The sequence below is a fragment of the Bison bison genome, unplaced genomic scaffold (assembly GCF_000754665.1).
Source record: "Bison bison bison isolate TAMUID 2011002044 unplaced genomic scaffold, Bison_UMD1.0 scf7180017864466, whole genome shotgun sequence".
In the NCBI taxonomy this organism is placed as follows: Eukaryota; Metazoa; Chordata; class Mammalia; order Artiodactyla; family Bovidae; genus Bison; species Bison bison.
This window is the reverse complement of record NW_011495027.1, coordinates 2,312,094-2,329,533: the sequence shown is the minus strand read 5'-3', so window position 1 is coordinate 2,329,533 and position 17,440 is coordinate 2,312,094. Positions and strand designations below refer to the sequence as shown.

The 17,440-nt window shown below is 42.5% G+C and overlaps 1 protein-coding gene and 1 pseudogene across 5 annotated transcripts in view; both read left to right on the top strand.

Annotated features, from left to right (window-relative positions):
• The first annotated feature begins 8,484 nt into the window (after nt 1-8,484).
• SSX2IP (synovial sarcoma, X breakpoint 2 interacting protein) overlaps nt 8,485-17,440 on the top strand; it is a 57,515-nt gene continuing 48,559 nt past the window's right edge. For 4 of the 5 annotated variants that reach the window (XM_010860310.1, XM_010860308.1, XM_010860307.1 and 1 more), the window contains exon 1: nt 8,485-8,605. The gene's annotated coding sequence lies outside the window, so the exon portion shown is untranslated. Of the gene's footprint in view, nt 8,606-8,707; nt 8,859-17,440 lie in introns of those variants that run through there. The other variant, XM_010860306.1, reaches the window with a different exon arrangement.
• On the top strand, nt 14,419-15,033 carry LOC105003361 (annotated as a pseudogene).

The window sequence follows — 17,440 nt, the reverse complement described above, 5'->3', positions numbered from 1 at the left end:
TTCACTCACTATTGTAAACCTTAAGCAGTTACTTTAAATCAATACCATATTTTAATTGATAGCTAAGTTTTTCAACTCTGAATTTTAATGGGGTGTTTTATTCCGTATACAGGGGATTCTCTTCCAGTGTATTTCAATTTGAACAATTATTTGATGACATCATTGATAGAGCTTTACAAAACAGAAAATAAAATCCACCAGGGATCAAGATTTCCGATTTCTTCTTCACTGAGAATGTAGAAACAAAACTTTACCTAGTGAATAGAAATAATGAGATCAAATGGAAATTTATTACTAAGACACAATTGCATTGCCAGTTGCAGAATAAAAAGCTAAAAATTGTTTTGTTGATTGCAACATCTCTGTTTTCTGTCCTGAGATTCGTATCACATAAACTCTTCATTAAAGTAGTACACAAAAGTCTGGGTTTTAAATAAGGTTAAGTGAAGGGACTTCCCTGATGGTCCAGTGGTTAAGACGCCATACTGTCATTACACAGTGAGTGCATGGGTTCGATTTCTGTTGGGGAACTAGGATTCCCCACGCCAAATGCTGTGGCCAAAAAATAGAGAAAAAAGAAAAAAAAAAACACCCAACAAACTGAGCTTAGTAAGTAAGGATAAATAGAACTCTCTTAAGAAAATCCAACATATTAAAATATAATCTTATAGACTGGATGAATAATAAGGAGATTATTTTTCCTACAAAAGTGTCATTCATTATGCAGATAGATTTATTTTAATTTTAAATATCTAGCCTCACTAGTACATCTAGATTATGACTTGATTTCTAAATACATTATTTACATATGACTTTTGTTGGAATATATATATATATAACATAAAGACTAGCCAGAAGACATTGAGCTGAAGCCTAAACTTTTCAGAATAGCAAATTATTTCATGAAAAGTTGTATTTATCAATGTGTCTTAATTTTTCTGACCTAGTTAAATCAGTAAAGAAAAAAATAAAATTTAGAAAAATGTTTATATCCAAGATACATAGTTATAGTTCAAAGCAAAGACACAGTCCCACATGTTCCTACTTCTTCTTTAATTATTTCATTCAGCCCTCTGTAAATAACTCCTATATTTAATTTTTCATTGATGTTTTTGCTCACTTGACTATTTCCACATATGGCAGTTGAATATATTTGTACCAATAAAATGAAATATCACACCCCAGATCATTTCATGAAAGTTCTTTTTTCAATGTATTGTATTTGGCTGCAATTATCAAACAACCTAACTAGAAGTGATGTAGAACATGAAGCATTTATTGTTTACTAAACAAAATGCCCAGAGGAAGAAAACCCCGGGTGGACTTGGGAGCTCAGTGATGTCAACATGGACCCAAGTGGGTTAGACAGTATTTCAGTCCAGGCAGTCAGACTCAAGTGTCAATGGATCACTCTGTCTTCCTGGGAAACTTAGAGTTCTTGTAGTGAAAGAAGAAGGCAGTTGTTAGTTGCTCAGTCGTGTCTGACTGTTTGCAACACCATGGACTGTAGATCACCAGGCTCCTCTGTCCATGGGATTCTCCAGGCAAGAAGTGGGTTGCCATTTCCTCTTCCAGGGGATCTTCCTGATCCAGGGATCAAACATGGGTCTCCTGCATTGCAGGCAGATTCTTAACCATCTGAGCCACCAGGGAAGCCCTCTTGTAGTGAGCAGGGACTTAAAATCTCTCAGTCTCTTATATGGTAATCACTTAATAAGTATTCATTAAACAGTTAAGGAAATTTTAAAATAAGAGCAGGAAAACTAAGACTATGTGAAATAAAAGGGTGCTTTGGTGTTGAATGATGTTACAACTATTCAAGTGAAGGCTGGATCTTTGTGCTATGTGGTTTTTAAATAGATTTCAGTAAAACTAAAAGACATTTTGGGTCATTTATAGTCTTCCTACTTCCTTGGAGTCTCTTTTGTTGTCCTCTCAATGCTCGGTGTTTAAAATTTGCAAGCATAGAAATGTAGACTGAGCCAAATTGCTCTGCATGAGGAAGGTCTGGAGGTCACTGTAGTCAGCGAGGTAAGCTGTGTAGTGTTGCTGTGCTTGTATGTTTTGCATGTGCACCCACTGCATTGCCTAAGGGAAATACTTCTCTTTTGGAAATACAGTGTTTGAGAACTACTCTGGTTGGTACCTGATTAGTTTTCTATGATAGCACCTTATTAACTGATGGAGTGACTTATGCAAAATCAAATTTTACATGACATATGTTAAACTTAATAAATCAATTTTAGGACAAACAGAAAGTTGAAAATCGGAGTTAGAGCTTGGTAAAAATCACTAGGCTCAAAAACAAACAAATGAACAACAACAACAACAAAACCCTTAACAAATGGGAAAAAAAAATCCACTTTCAAAAGAAATGATAGAGCAAAACACCACATTTTTGTCAGCACACCAGACAAAAATCTAAAGCACTAAGAGTTAAATTCCTAGAAGATGATCAAGCATTTTGTCTGCTGTTCTGTTTGTCTGAGGTGGGGGTGCTGGATGGGGGTAGGGTAGTGACAAGCAGCAGGATGGATAATGGATAGTTTTCTGAGAATCTTCACCTGGGTAGAGATGAGAAGAAGAGGGAACTATAGTGGTCTGCTTTCTCTGCAAACTCAGCCAGCACTTTATAAATGGCATAGGACTCGTTTCGAGCTAAACTATTACTGGCTTAAATCCAATGGGATTGGCCAGAAATGAATCATCTTTGGAAATGCAGCATGATGCAGAGACTCACTCAGGGGCTAGAGGAGCCAAGCACAGCTAAGAGTAAGGCCACCTTTTAGACCAGGAAGCAGACCTAAAAATGGTCTGGTCTCTGTCTACCGTCAGGCTTGCAGAGTCAGATTGTCCCAAGGCCCTAGTCCCTTTCCTTCTCCTCCATGGAGAACTCCCTGGCCACTCCAGCCCACAGTAAGGACTCCGAAGTCTCAGGACCTTTGGAATTTGTCCTGTATTCTGTAGTTAATTACAAACAGCTTAAGTTGATCTTGTGAATAAAATGAGATCATAGATATGAAAGTACCTAGTATAGAATCCAGCGAGACTTTGTTTTTCCACTCTGTCACCCCTCGAAAGACAGTTCTGGCCAGGGCACATAAATAATGAAAGTGGGGGCATTAAGGAGAGGTGACTCAGCCCTTCTTCTCATCTGTTATAGTACACAGGCCCTGACAAGCAATGTTCCTCACTAGATCCAAAAACTGTTGCTGCTATTGAAATAATCCAGAAGGTATGAATTACACCAGAAAGCCTTTATAAGTTGGCCCATTATTATCCAGATTTGAAGATACATGTTATTAGAAGCAATGTGACCTGAATGCTTGCTGGGGTATTTGAAAAACTGGTTTCTGAAGAACAAAAATAAGTAAATATGGAGTGGATTATTAATTTATTACATGTATTAAAAATCAGAGCCTGTTTATTTCAGCAAAATTAAAATATTTTAAAATTGTAATAGTACAGACTTATAAAAATTCATATATCACAGGAGTTAATACAATGTAAAGCAATTTCACTTTTAACAGTATGGTTAGCAACCGTCCAGCGAAGGCCTGAAGAGGTTGGGGCTACAGAGGCAAATATGATCAACAAGGTCCCTGCCTTCATGGGGTTTACATTCTAGTGGGAGGAAACAGACAATCAGCAAGCAAATAAGTAGACAAACCAGACACGGGATGTATGGAAGTGGGATCTCGATGATGGAAAAAAAGGTCACAGTGTTGAACTCTTGTTGGAAGAACCTTCTGGCAGACTGAGCTGCAGGTTCAAAGGGCCAGACAAGAAAAAAGGGGGCCGCTACATATAGTATATCACTTTAGTAAACCAAAGTGGGCATTCCAAGAAGAGTATAGGGGTCAGATCATGCAAGATCTGGGTAGGAAGGTCAATTTTATCTAAACACTATGAAAGGCCATGAAAGATGCTTAATTGAAGGGGAGGGCAGCAGAGAGAATCTAATCTTCAGTTTTGAAAAAAAAAAGTAAGGGCAAGAATGGAAATCTGCAGACCAGACATGTTGGAAGAGATTCACTCACACATACACTGAAACATATAGAGCTTAAAATATATGTACACTCTTCCTGCAACTTGCTACTAGTGTTATTTTTAGAACTCCTCTTTGAAATTATGTTCACAGTCACTTTACTGTCTTAGAAAATCAAACACATTTTGTTTTTTGACCTTTCCCTATCCACCCAAATGCAGTAACTTAGTTGGAAAACACAGGTTTTGGCATTTTTAACATGACTCCAGAAGGTGTTCATCAGATTTGGCTCTGAATAACTTTTGGACCATTCCAAAAATCAGATTTATTCTCAAAGAAATAATTCTTTTCAAAAATTCCGTGTCTACAAATGTGATGCTGCTTTTTAAGCAGCATCACAGGAACATGTATATACTTGGCCAAGGTGGTTTATTTGAAATGAAAAACATCCATTTAAAGTTATATTTATTCACAGATAATTATTGAGCACTTTGGCCACCTCATGCGAAGAGTTGACTCATTGGAAAAGACTCTGATGCTGGGAGGGATTGGGGGCAAGAGGAGAAGGGGACAACAGAGGATGAGATGGCTGGATGGCATCACTGACTTGATGGCCGTGAGTCTCAGTGAACTCCAGGAGTTGGTGATGGACAGGGAGGCCTGGCATGCTGCGATTCATGGGGTCGCAAAGAGTCGGACACGACTAAGCGACTGATTTGACTTGATCTGATCTTATCTGATCTGAATCACTAAGTACCAGGCACTGTTTTAGGCACTGGGCATACATCAGTGAAGGCTTCCCAGGTAATTCAGTGGTAGTAAAGAATCCTCCTGCCAATGCAGGAGGTGAGACTCAGGTTTGATCCCTGGGTCGGGAAGATCCTCTGGAAAAGGAAATGGCAACCCACTCTGGTAGTCTTGCCTGGAAAATTCCAGGGACAGAGGAACCTGGTGGGCTACAGTTCATGGGGTCACAAAGAGTTGGACGTGACTGAGCACACACACAGCAGTGAACAATGAGACAAAATCTGTCCCTGCTGGGCTTATATTCTAGTAAAGGGAGATGTACCGAACAAACAACAAATAAAACTAAGTGAACTCTGTATTATGGCTGAAGATTATATAAGAGCAAGGTAAGAGAGCTTTAGGAAACGGAAGGGGTAGAGTTCCAATTTTGAATACTGTTGTTAGTTTGGGCCTCACAAAGAAGGTGACTTTGGTTAGATTTGAAAGGGCAGAGATAAGTAATATAGACGTTAAGGAGAAGAAACTTCAAACTGACTTAGCAGTGCAAAGGTTCTGAGGTTGGAAAGTCCCGGCAAGGATGAGGAGCACTGGGGGAGCTAATGGTTGAGTAAGAGAGTTGTAGGCTACAAGGTCAGAGAAATAAGGAGATGGAGGGCAAGTGATAAGAAACTTGTAGCCATGGAAAGAAATTTGACTTTAACACTGACTGAAGGGAAACAAAGCAGAAAAGTGGCATGACATATTATTCTGACCACTGTGATACAGACTACAGAGGAGCAAGGATGGAAGTTTTCATGTTTTTTGGAAAACAACATCACTTGATAATCAATCTCCTAATTTTACCAGGAAAGGGGAAAGTAACCACAGTTAAACATTAAGAAACATTCCAGATCATGCCTTTCCCCTTTGTTTCCTTTAGAGCAAAGTCCTATTAGGCCCAATTCCTTTGTCTCTGGGCCCAAAGTGTCCTTAGATCATTTTCAGGCTGCAGCCAAGCTCTTTAATCTTTATCCTGTACATTAGCCAGGATCTTCTTGGCTGCAAGAAATTGCATCCCATGATTGCTCAATAGCTTCAGTCGTGTCTGATTCTTTGTGACCCTATGGACTGTAACCCACCAGGCTCCTCTGTCCATGGGTTCTCCAGGCAAGAATACTGGAGGGGGTTGCCATGCCTTCCTCCAGATCTTCCCAATCCAAGGATTGAACCTGCATTTCCTGCGTCCCCTGCGTTGCAGAGATTCTTTACCTCTGAGCCACCGGAGAAGCCCCAAGGAACTGCATACCTGACCTAAAATGGCTTAGGCATCAGGCCACTTACTATGTCATACATGAGTAGTCATGAGGTATGCAGAGCCAGGGTATGTTAACTTAGCCACTTAGTGACCTTTTGGTTCTAGGTTACCATTCCTACATTTTCTTTGCTCATTGTTCCAGGATGTGCCACCATAGGTTGAAACATATCTTGGTAACTGGAAGATGGCCAAGGCAAGAAGTAAGGAAAAAACTACTTATGGGCTCTCAGAAATAAAACCCTCCCCCTGGAGTCCCTTTTCCCCACCTTCCCATTACGTTCATACAACACATTTAGTTCCTAAAACAGTCACTGACAAAGGGGGAACAGAGAAGCAAGACCTGTCTAGACTGGTGGCTTTCAGAGCATTAATCTGAGGAAGGGGAGAGGGTGTTAAGAGCTGATACCCAAGACCCTTTCAGGGAGTCTGCAAAGTCAAAACTATTTTGTTATAATACTAAAATGTTATTTGCCTTTTTTGTTTTAAACTCCCATTCTGAGGGTACGATGGAGTTTTTTTCCAGGGGCCACCTGAAATAGTGCAACAGATTGAATGCAGATTTGAAAATCCAGTTTTCTTCCATTAGGCTGGATATTACAGATATTTGCGAATTTTTAAAGTAACACCACTCTTGCTACTATTTTAGGGGGGAAACATGGTTATTTTCCATTAAAATGTGCTATTTTTGACAAGATGTAATTATTTTTTAGATAAATATTTTTAGATTTCTCAGTTTTAATTTTAGTATAGTAAATGTTAATACATATAACCCACATAAACAAAAGCTTTTGGGGGCCCGCAATAACTTTTAGGAGTGGAAAGTGGGTCTCTAAAAACAGTAAAGCGCTGGTTTACTTTGACAGGTCTGATTCACCCTTGCGGCCAGGGCAGAGCCGGAACTTTTCCTAACTCACCTCCTCTTGACCCAAGCCTTCTTAAAATCCTACTCTGTAAATTCCACAACAGGAAGTGCAGACGCAGCTTATTGAATTAAGCGATCTCCATGATTCTAGCTAATCGGAGAGTAAGCTCTTGCTTTTTGACAGTGAGGCAGTTAAATGGTCAAAATGAAGCTGGAAGTGTTACTTCAAAGACAAACGTCACACGAACTTGCTTCTTAAGATGGGAAGGGGTGCGGGGTTTTGAGGGGTGGACAGTTGAAATTTCAGAACTCTTCTAGGGAGCAGGGGTAACCCCACTTTAGTCTCATCAATTGTCTGGGTTAGCGATTAATTATTGGTAATAACTGGCCTACCTTATCACCAGCCTGCACTGCGGCGTCTGTCTTTATAAGGAGGGCCTGTCATTCACCTATGCTTACCTGCATCAGTCCCTCCCGATAGCTTAGGCCAAAAGCAACAGGAGGGTTACCTTGGATTCTGAAGTTGTCGCCATGGCATGTTCATGTTCTCGTCTTGATCTTTCATCCAGGATTGGGGCTGGATATACGTGTGTGAACTGGAAGAAGGAAGGCACTCCTTTCTCCCTTGTTCTTCAGTTTTAACAATTCTTGTCCTTCTCTCATAGTATTTTGGTTTCAAAGTGCTCTCAGGATCCTCCTTAAAATACCAAACCTGTTTTTACTGAGTAAATTTCTTGGCTTCACTTAAAAAAAAATCTATCCAAGTACGTCTTTGTTTTATAACTCAACTCATATGCCTGCGATTTCTCCATCTGATCTCCTTCCTTTTTCTGGCCTCTCATCTTCGCTGGAGAATTTTAGGAGGCCATGGAACACGCGAGGAGCCGCCATGACCCTGGCTAAAGGAGTAGCGGGCATACATTTTTTTGCACATATTTTGATCAGTGGGTGTGGAGCAGTTTTGCATAGACTTCTAATTCACGAGTGCCTTTTCTTAGACTTCCTGCTGTCTTTCGCCTAGGTCCAATTCTTGCCCTAAATTTACATGAACTTTTCTCCTTGGCATCCTCGACTCCCAGCGCTTGAACCTCCCTTCCCCTGGGCCTGACCTAATTCTGGGTGCCGGCTGTTGTTTGGTTTATTTCCCCACTTTTTCAACCCCACAGAGCTTTACTGGGCGCTTCACTTTTGCTCGGGTGGGTGCTGGGGTTCACAGGGGCTCGGGACGTGTGCTTTGAAGCAGCCACGACCCCGCCACCCGCCCCTAGCCCGATGAAGCCCGGGGCCCCGAGCTCCGCGGGAGTGAGGAGGGGGTGGAGAGCAGGACCCAGCAGGGTGAATCACAGGGCGTAACAGGTGCCGAGAGCCGCAGCTGCGACCGCATCCAGCTCGGGCTCTAGGGATGAGGTTTTCTTTTTCTCCGGGTTTTTTTGGAGGTGCCACCGGACCAATGCAGGCCGCTGTTGTTCATCGCCTAGCAACTGGCGGAGCCAATGGGAAGCGGCTAGGCCTTGCGAACCTGGGGAGCAGGGGAGGTGGCCGCGAGGGGTTGGGCGGAGCCCGGCCGGGGGCGGGGAAGGCGGGAGCCGGAGGTGGAGGCGGGGCCGTCGGCCCGGGCTCAGCGTGCAGCCGCGCCTGTGCGGGCCCTCGGGGCTGCGCGAGCAGGTCTAGGACTCCGAGCGGTGTTTCCCCGCCACAGCCGGGGGCCGTGAAGGTGAGAACCTCACCCGGCGCCGGGATTGTGACGCGCCCGCCTGGGGAGGGGCGACGGCGCCCTGCCGGGACTGGGGCAGGCGGGCTGGCGGGGGGCGGGCGCCGGCCGGGGTCGGGAGGGCGGGCGCGGAGGTGAGCGCCGGCACCTGGAGCGGCGCCCCGCTTCTCTGCGTGAGGCTCGGCGCGGCCGTTGGGGCCGTTGGAGGAGGCGGGCGAGCGTTGCCCCCCGGCGGCGCCTGGAGGAAGAGTGGGAGGTAGGTGCCGACTCTGGGACCGCTCCCGCTGATCGTCGCAGAACGGAGCCCCAAACCCTCTCCGGGATGGAGAGAGGGTGGCGCCTGGCGCGGGATGACGAGCGACGCGGGGACGTGGGGGAGGAGGGGATGGCCAGTTTGGGGCTGCGGTGTCCGCCGAGCAGAAGCTGCGGGGCTCGCGGGCTTCGAGGTCGTTAGCTCTAGCCGCAGGGGCCAGTCGTTAGAAGGAGGGGTGGCCGCTGCAGGGAAAGAGAACCCCCCTACTGTTCTGGTTAAAAGACTAGGGCAACAACTTACATCATCTCAAGGCAGGCGTGTGTGAGGATGTTTTGGTGTAGAATTCTGTAGTAAAGTACAGTAAACTGAAGTGTGAGCTTCCTGCTCTTTTTCGAGCCTGTGCTAATCGCCCAGTTATGCAAGTCACTTGGGCTAGGAAATGTCATCTGCTAAGTAATTTGTTCTCAGCACGTATAACGTGGGAATCTTCTTAGGTTATTACTTCAATTACTAGTTGTGATCTCCAAATTACCATTAATGGCAACGTGGATAATAGTTTTTATGGAATCTGAGACACTTGACATTTCCCTTTTCTGGACCCCATAATGGGGCGACGATTAGAAGAGGCACTCCTCCCAGAATGGTTTGGAGGTGTAAGAGGGGGGCTGCCTGGGATTAAAATTGCTGGGCTCCTCTACCAGTTCAGATTAGTGTCTAGATCTAGAGTTGGCTAGGAATGATAGGTGTCTTGGCTCAAGAGGGATTGGTTTACAGTTTAAGTAGGAGAAAATTCTGGCAGCCTGGATCCTGAACTGAAAAGGTAGGTATGACTTGACACATTTAGGGGACTGAGCAAACTTCGATAGAATTAGAGATCAGGAGAGAGAGGGAAAAAAATACCTTTAAAGTTTGCTTCATGCTCTTTTGAAATTTAGAAGTTAGAGGTAGATTTATGAATTTGGATTCAGTCAGCAAAACTTAATCTATCAAATCTCCTATCCTACAGCTATCATAACCTGCAGGTCTAGGAAGCTTCTGTTATTCACTGAAGTTAAACAAGTAAAAGCTAATAACTAGTTTGATGCTCTTTTCTGCCTGCTGGCAGTGAGAGTTTCTCAGAATGATTGTTTGAAGAGAGGAACAGGAGTGGATAGTTAAAATGAAGGCTCTTTCAATGACTTGCTGGGACTCTTCAGTCAAGTTATTTTATATCCTTCCTTCCCCCATCTGTACAATGAAGATAATCATGGCCCAGGATTTAGTAACATGGGTGAAGCAGCTTGAAGATAACTGCAAAGACTTAAGTTATTCTAGGATGAAATGTGAAGATCTCCTCCTAACACATTGAGCCTTGTGACAGGGCTTGTTAAAGCACATTGAGTTCGAAACATGCTGAGGCAGTATGTAAGAGAAAGAACTTTAACTGTTAAGATGATGTGCCTAAGGCCTCAAGGCTGACATGTTATATTTTGGGGTTGTCTGAAAACCTCATATAGCTTCTTTTGACCAAACTAGCTATGACTCAGGTTTTATTAAAGATATTGAGTGCCTTCATTGTGGTATGCATCTAGAAATAAAATATAAAAAAGACACTGCCCCAGAATTGTGTCATTTTAATTCATTTTACACACTTAAGTCGGAGCACTTCCAGAGCTTTGTATGTGTGTGGTTGGATTTTTAAATTTAAAAAGGATAAACTACAATGACCAAAAGACGGATGAAAACAGAGCAATTAACAAAAATCTAATAAAATGTCAGCCTTATTTTTTATCTCCCCCCACTAAAATGGAAGTAAGTCCCATGAGGCCAGTGACTTACACCTACTTGTTTGTTGCTGTGGTGGTTTAGTCACTACGTTGTGTCCGACTCTTGTGAGTCCAGGGGCTATAGCCTGCCAGGCTCCTGTGTCCATGGAATTTTCCAGGCAAGAATACTGGAGTGGGTTGCCATTTCCTCCTCCAGGGGATCTTCCTGACCCAGGGATCAAACCCACGTCTCCTGCACTGACAGGCAGATTCTTTACCACTGAGCCACCAGGGAATCCCAGTTTGGTAGTTGGAAGCAGGTGACTAGGATTAGAGGTAAGGTTGGAAAGCAGGGCTATGACCTTTGACTAGTAGGTGATAGGGAATCCTTAAAAAGTTTTATCCAGGGGAATTATATTTGATTTTTACTTCAGAATGGTATTTCCAGCAAAATCAGTAATTTGAGTGGTCCATAGACAATTTAAATAATGTCTGAGTCAGAATAGTACATAGCAGTTTTAAGACTTTAAAAATAAGTTATTGAAGCCCCCAGGATGTTCTGAGAAGTAAAAATGATCATTCATACAACCAGCCTTTATTGAGCATCTTTCTTTTTTAAATTGTGGTATAATTGACATATAACAGGTATTAGTTTCAGGTGCACAACATAATTTGATATTTGTATATCTGTGAAGTGGTTACCATAGTAAGTCTAGAATCTTCTACGTTAGGATTAGAGGAATAAATACACCAAGATAAGTAATATACACATCCGTTTTCAATCAACTTGTGATTCAGTAAGAGAAATGACAGTTATAATACAGTGCTGAATCTTGAGTGTCATAAGAGGCATGAATATGTCAGGTCTCAGCAATGTAGGATTCTGAGATGAGAGAAGACACAGATTCTTTCAAATTAAAAATAAGTTCTTGAATAGATGTTAAAATGTGTCCAGTGAAACAGTCAGTGCAGTCTTACTATACCATTTACAGTTTTCGTCTATCAACCCTCACTTCTCACGTTGCCCTCCCCACTTCTTAATTCTTTTTGAGTGAAATTTCAGATTTGACTACCATACTACTAGCTATGGGACCTCAGAAAGTAGTGTATCTTCTGTGTGCCATAGTTGTCTCATTTGTAAAATAGGAATAGTAAAACCTACTTCATAGGTTTGTGATGATTAAATGATATGTTAGTATCCAGAATGGTGCCTGGAAAAACACTTTACATCTTTTGAATGCTTAACTATTTGACATAAAAATGTTATGTAATTGAATGTAATTGAATAAGAACTAACTTAGAGGCAGAATTTTTTCTTTTTTCTTTTTTTTTGTTCTATTTGTGAGTATCAGCTAAACCCTCTACATTCAGAGAGGGTAAATATATTGTTAAACTAAACTTCTTGAATGAGTGACCTTTGTTTATCATCTCCTTTTATTTACTGATCATTTTTCTGAAATCTGATTTCCAATTTTACTCCTCAGCTTTGTCATAAAGTCCTTAATTACCAGACTGAACATAATATTCTATTTAGCTTTGCCCTTTCTGTGGCATTTGCTGCTGTTCCTCATTTCCTCCTCTTTAAAACTCGTTTTCCTAAAACCTCCCCTCACCCCTGTATTTTCATCTCCTAGATCTAGGTCATTTGCCCTCACCTCTTACATGTTGATGTTGTTGAAGGTTCTTTCTGCCTCCCTCCTTTTTCTCTGTATAGATTCAACTACCACATGTATGCTGATGACTCCTAAATCTGCCCTGATATCTTAATCTCCAGGCCCTAGAGTTTATCCTCATTTGAATGTCTCATGAGGACCTGTATAAACCCAGTGAGTTCTACACAGGTGGCTCAGAGGTTGAAGCATCTGCCTGCAATGCGGGAAACCTGGGTTCGATCCCTGGAGAAGGAAATGGCAACCCACTCAACAGTATTCTTGCCTGGAGAATCCCATGGACGGAGGAGCCTGGTGGGCTACAGTCTACGGGGTCGCAAAGAGTCAGACACGACTGAGCGACTTAACTAACTAAGAGCTCTCTACACTGAGCTCTTTATCTTCACACACTTAACCAGATCTGCTGGTAACCTTACTCCTGTGTTCTATCTGTATGACACTATTGTCTGTCTAGTACCAAAACCAGATTTTTACATGAGAGAATATATGCCTCCCTTTTGTATATTTGTCACCGTGTTTGTCAGCCCAGCTTCTGAAGCTTTTCTTATCTTTCCTTCATTGTCTTCATTGTCACTGGCTAATTTGGCCAGCCATCCCCGACCATTAATTGCTCTGTTTGCTATAATATTTTTGTGCCAGGGCTACTGAAAATAGGACCTATTTTGTAAGCATAATGTGGGAGGAGATTTCTAGAATAATATTGTTCTAAAAGAATTCAGTTTCATGAGTGGCCAGTAGATACTTGTAATCCAAGGTGGATACCAGCCATTTGCATATATGTAGTCGGCTCTCTTTATCCACGGATTCAACCAGCCACAGGTTGAATTGAATCCATTGAATTGAACCCAGGTTGGTTGAATCTTTGACTGTGAATCCTGTGGATAAGGAGGGCCGACTGTGTTCATTGTACTGTACTATAAGGGACTTGAACATCCTCAGAGCTTGGTATCTGCGGGGGGCCCTGGGACCAACCCCTTTTGGATCCTGAAGGACGACTGTACTTTTTGCCTAATGGTTAATAGTTTAGGTTATAAAGGATAGAGTCTTGAGTTTGTCAGTCTTTTGCTAGTTGATTTTAATATGATTGTCTGTGCTTCCTTTTGAAAAGATGGAACCTTCAATATTATTCTTTCCACAGCCACCCTCAGAAATATAATGTATTTGGTTCCAGTTTTGTGAATATTGCAATAAAGTGAGTCACATGGATTTTTGGTTTCCCAGTGCATATAAAAGTTACGTTTTCACTGTAGTATAGTCTTTTAAGTATGCAATAGCATTATGCCTGAAAAACAATATGCATACCTTAATTAAAAAATACTTTTTTGCTAAAAAATACTGACCATTATCAGCGAATCCTAATCTTTCTGTGGTAGTAGTAGTGTCAAGGATCACTGACCGCAGTTCACCATAACAAACACAGTAACAATGAAACAGTTTGAAATATGGTAGGAATTAACAAAATGTGGACAGAGACATGAAGCAAGCAAATACTATTATAAAAAATGGTGCCAGTTGACTTTCTTGATGAAGAGTTGCCATAAACCTTCAATTTGTAATCACAATATCTGCAAATATCTGCAACAATAACGGTAAAGTGAGGTATGCCTGTATTCTGTATCCAAGCTCTAGAAATGTCCTTCTACATAGGATCAAGCATGTAATGGCAAGAAGACATTTTGGCTTCTAGTAGTTTCCAGGTACTGCTGGGAGGCAGGGACTGAATGGTCCTGAGACTGGCTGCTCGGGAGCTGGTAGCAATGTGTGAGGAGAGCCGATGGCCAGGTCGGGTGAGGGTGACCCATGCTGGATCATGGAGGAATAAGCAGACACCACCAATGTCAACAGCTGGCATTGAAAGGGATGCTTTGAATATGTCCACTGCTGCCGCTGCTAAGTCACTTCAGTCGTGTCCAACTCTGTGTGACCCCATAGATGGCAGCGCACCAGGCTCCCCCGTCCCTGGGATTCTCCAGGCAAGAACACTGGAGTGGGTTGCCATTTCCTTCTCCAGTGCATGAAAGTGAAAAGTGAAAGTGAAGTTGCTTAGTCGTGTCTGACTCTTCACGACCCCATGGACTGCAGCCTACCAGGCTCCTCCATCCATGGGATTTTCCAGGCAAGAGTACTGGAGTGGGGTGCCATCACCTTCTCCGGAATACGTTCACAGATAAACTCAAAACACTGTTCCTATATGTGTCCTAAATGAGAAGTTCAAGGTGTCAGAAGTAAATAAACGATGGGAAGGCATCCATTAACCATCACAAAGGCAAATTTACCTTCTTTTATGAGTGGAGCATCAAACTAAACTGGACAGGTACCTCTGGAGTGCAGTACAAGGGCCGTGTGGAGATCCTCAATTTGTCTGATGAAAATAGTGTGGATGAAGTGGAGATTAGTGTGAGCTTTGCCAGAAATGAGCCAGACACAAATCTCGTGGCCTTAAAGAATCAGCAGCATCCTCAAAACAGAGTTCACATGGGGTACGATATTGCCAACAATCATGGAGAGTCAGTAGACCCAGCTGGGCAGACAGCACTGAAAACTGAGGAGCACAAGGCCAAATCTGCCCCTTCAAAAACCCAGATCAGAGCTCTAAAGAGTTGTTTTGCCTTTTTTTTTTTTACTACCCAAGAGCTTGTTCAGGCCTATACCCATGCTCCTGTAATGTTATGTGTTTGTGTTGAGTTAATCAGTTGTGTCCTACTCTTTTCGACCCCATGAACTGTAGCCTGACAGGCTCCTCATCCGTGGCATTCCCTAGGCAAGAATATGGGAGTAAGTGGGTTACTACCATTTCCTACTCCAGGGGATCTTTCCAACCCAGGGATTAAATATGCATTCCCTACATTTCCACTTCACCTGGAAAGCCCTCCTGCAATGTTAGAAGCAGAGAAAGGTGGCAAGTTTCAACTGATTGGTGTCAGTGTCTGGAGAATTCACTGAACTGGTCCCTGAGAAACATATTGCGATGAAGTGGAGGTTTAAATCTTGGCCAGAAGGTGGCTTTGCCACCATCACCTTGACCTTCTTTGACAAGAATGGAGAGAATGAGCTGTGTTTGGAAGGCTGAGGCATTCCTGCCTATGAGGACGAGAGAATGTGGCAGGGTTGGCAGCGGTACTACATTGAGGGCATCAAACAGGCCTTTGGCTATGGTGCATGCTTCTCTTAGGGCCAGCAGCGGGAGTACAGGCTGCCCAAGATTTCAGTCCAACCCTCTCCTGAGGCTTGGGACTCAGAGGATTGCACCTTCCCAACCACAAACGGGCCAGGGCCCTTTCCCTTCATGCGCACCTTAGGTTTGCGCATGCTTTCTGCTGGGTGGGAACAGAGGGTGAGTTCTTTTAGGTGTACCTACACTAAATAAATGTAATTTTAAAAATGAAAGAAAAGACCTTTTAGAAATCATCATTTAATATAGTCTATCACCAGCTGTGTTAGTTTATGAGGAGGTGGTCTCAAAAAATTTATATAATTTGCTCCAGAAACTTGAATGTCAAAAGGAGGCCAAGGTTTGTGAGGCTTTGGAATCAGATACAGACATACCTCTTTATTTTGCTTCACATTATTGTGTGTTTTAATAAATTGAAGGTTTTGGGCAACCCTGCATTGTCGGGTGATTAACATTTTTTAGCAGTATTTTTTAATTAAGGCATGTTCATTGTTTTTTCAGACATAATGCTGTTATTGCACATGTAATAGACTACGTTTGTAATGTAAACATAACTATTAGTTGCAGTGGGAAACCAAAAAATTCATGTGACTTGCTTTATTGCAGTAATCGGGAAGCAAACCACAGTATCTCCAAGGTAAGGCTATAAGCTAGTCTTATTCTTACCTCCCAGGTTAAAGAGCTAAGTTTTCCTTTCTGTCTTTCAGGTGTGCAACTGGCTAAGTTATCTTACCTCCCTGAGTTTCATATTCTTCCATCAAGAGAGTAGCATATTTACTCCTTCCTAGGGCCATGGTAAGGCTGAGTGACATGGCTGGTGAACACATTTGGCAGGTAGTAAAAGCTAAGAGCAGTAGTTCTTCGCACCTACCAGCTTCACATAGTTATCTGAAACAGAAGTTCTTCAGTCCCTGTCCATGATCCTTGGCAAATCTCTGGATGTCCTCACGGACCCTCTGAAACTGTGGCCAAAACTGCCTGTTTTTCTGCTTTTAAGTGGGAGGCTTGTTGGCTAAGAAGTCCAAACAAGATTTAAAAAATAATTGGCATTTATTGATGTTTCATTCTCACTTAGCTCACTTTCTGGTTTACAAAGTTAGATCAATGTGGGTTTTTTTTTTTTTTTTCCTTAATCCTCTCTTAAGAATGATTGCTGCTATTCCTACCTCTGCCCTGGAAGAATGTGGGAGACCTGGGTTCAGTCCCTGCATTGGGAAGATCCCCTGGAGAAGGGAAAGGTTACCCACTCCAGTATTCTGGCCTGGAGAATTCCATGGACTGTACAGTCCTTGGGGTCGCAAAGAGTGAGATATGACTGAGCGACTTTCACTTTCATACTGTCTCTTAAGTGCTCTTGATTCAAATATCTAATCACCTTCCTGCTTCTCTAAGCTGGAAGACTTAGAGACTTAAAGATGATCAAGACTCCATTGAAAGCCTTATTAAGTTGCAGCATGACTGAAGTGTTGATCCTGGTCTGTCACAGTATAAAAATAGCATACATCTCATTAATATATCATCAAACTTAGTTGACATTCATTCAGCAAACTTTATTGGATTCCATATTGACTGAGGGTCAGTTATGATACCTCATACCAAAGCAAGAACAGTTCAGTTCAGTCACTCAGTCGTGTCTGACTCTTTTTGACTCCATGAACTGCAGAATGCCAGGCCTCCCTGTCCATGACCAACTCTGGGAGCTTACTCAAACTCATGTCCATTGAGTTGGTGATGCCATCCAACCATCTTATTCTCTGTCATCCCTTCTCCTCCTGCTTTCATTCTTTCCCAGCATCAGAGTCTTTTCCAGTGAGTCAGTTCTTTGCATCAGGTAGCCAAAGAATTGGAGCTTAAACTTGTAGCATCAGTCCTTCCAGTGAATATTCAGGACTGATTTCCTTTAGGATGGACTGGTTGGATCTCCTTGCAGTCCAAGGGACTCTCAAGAGTCTTCTCCAACACCACAGTTCAAAAGCATCAATTCTTTGGTGCTAAGCT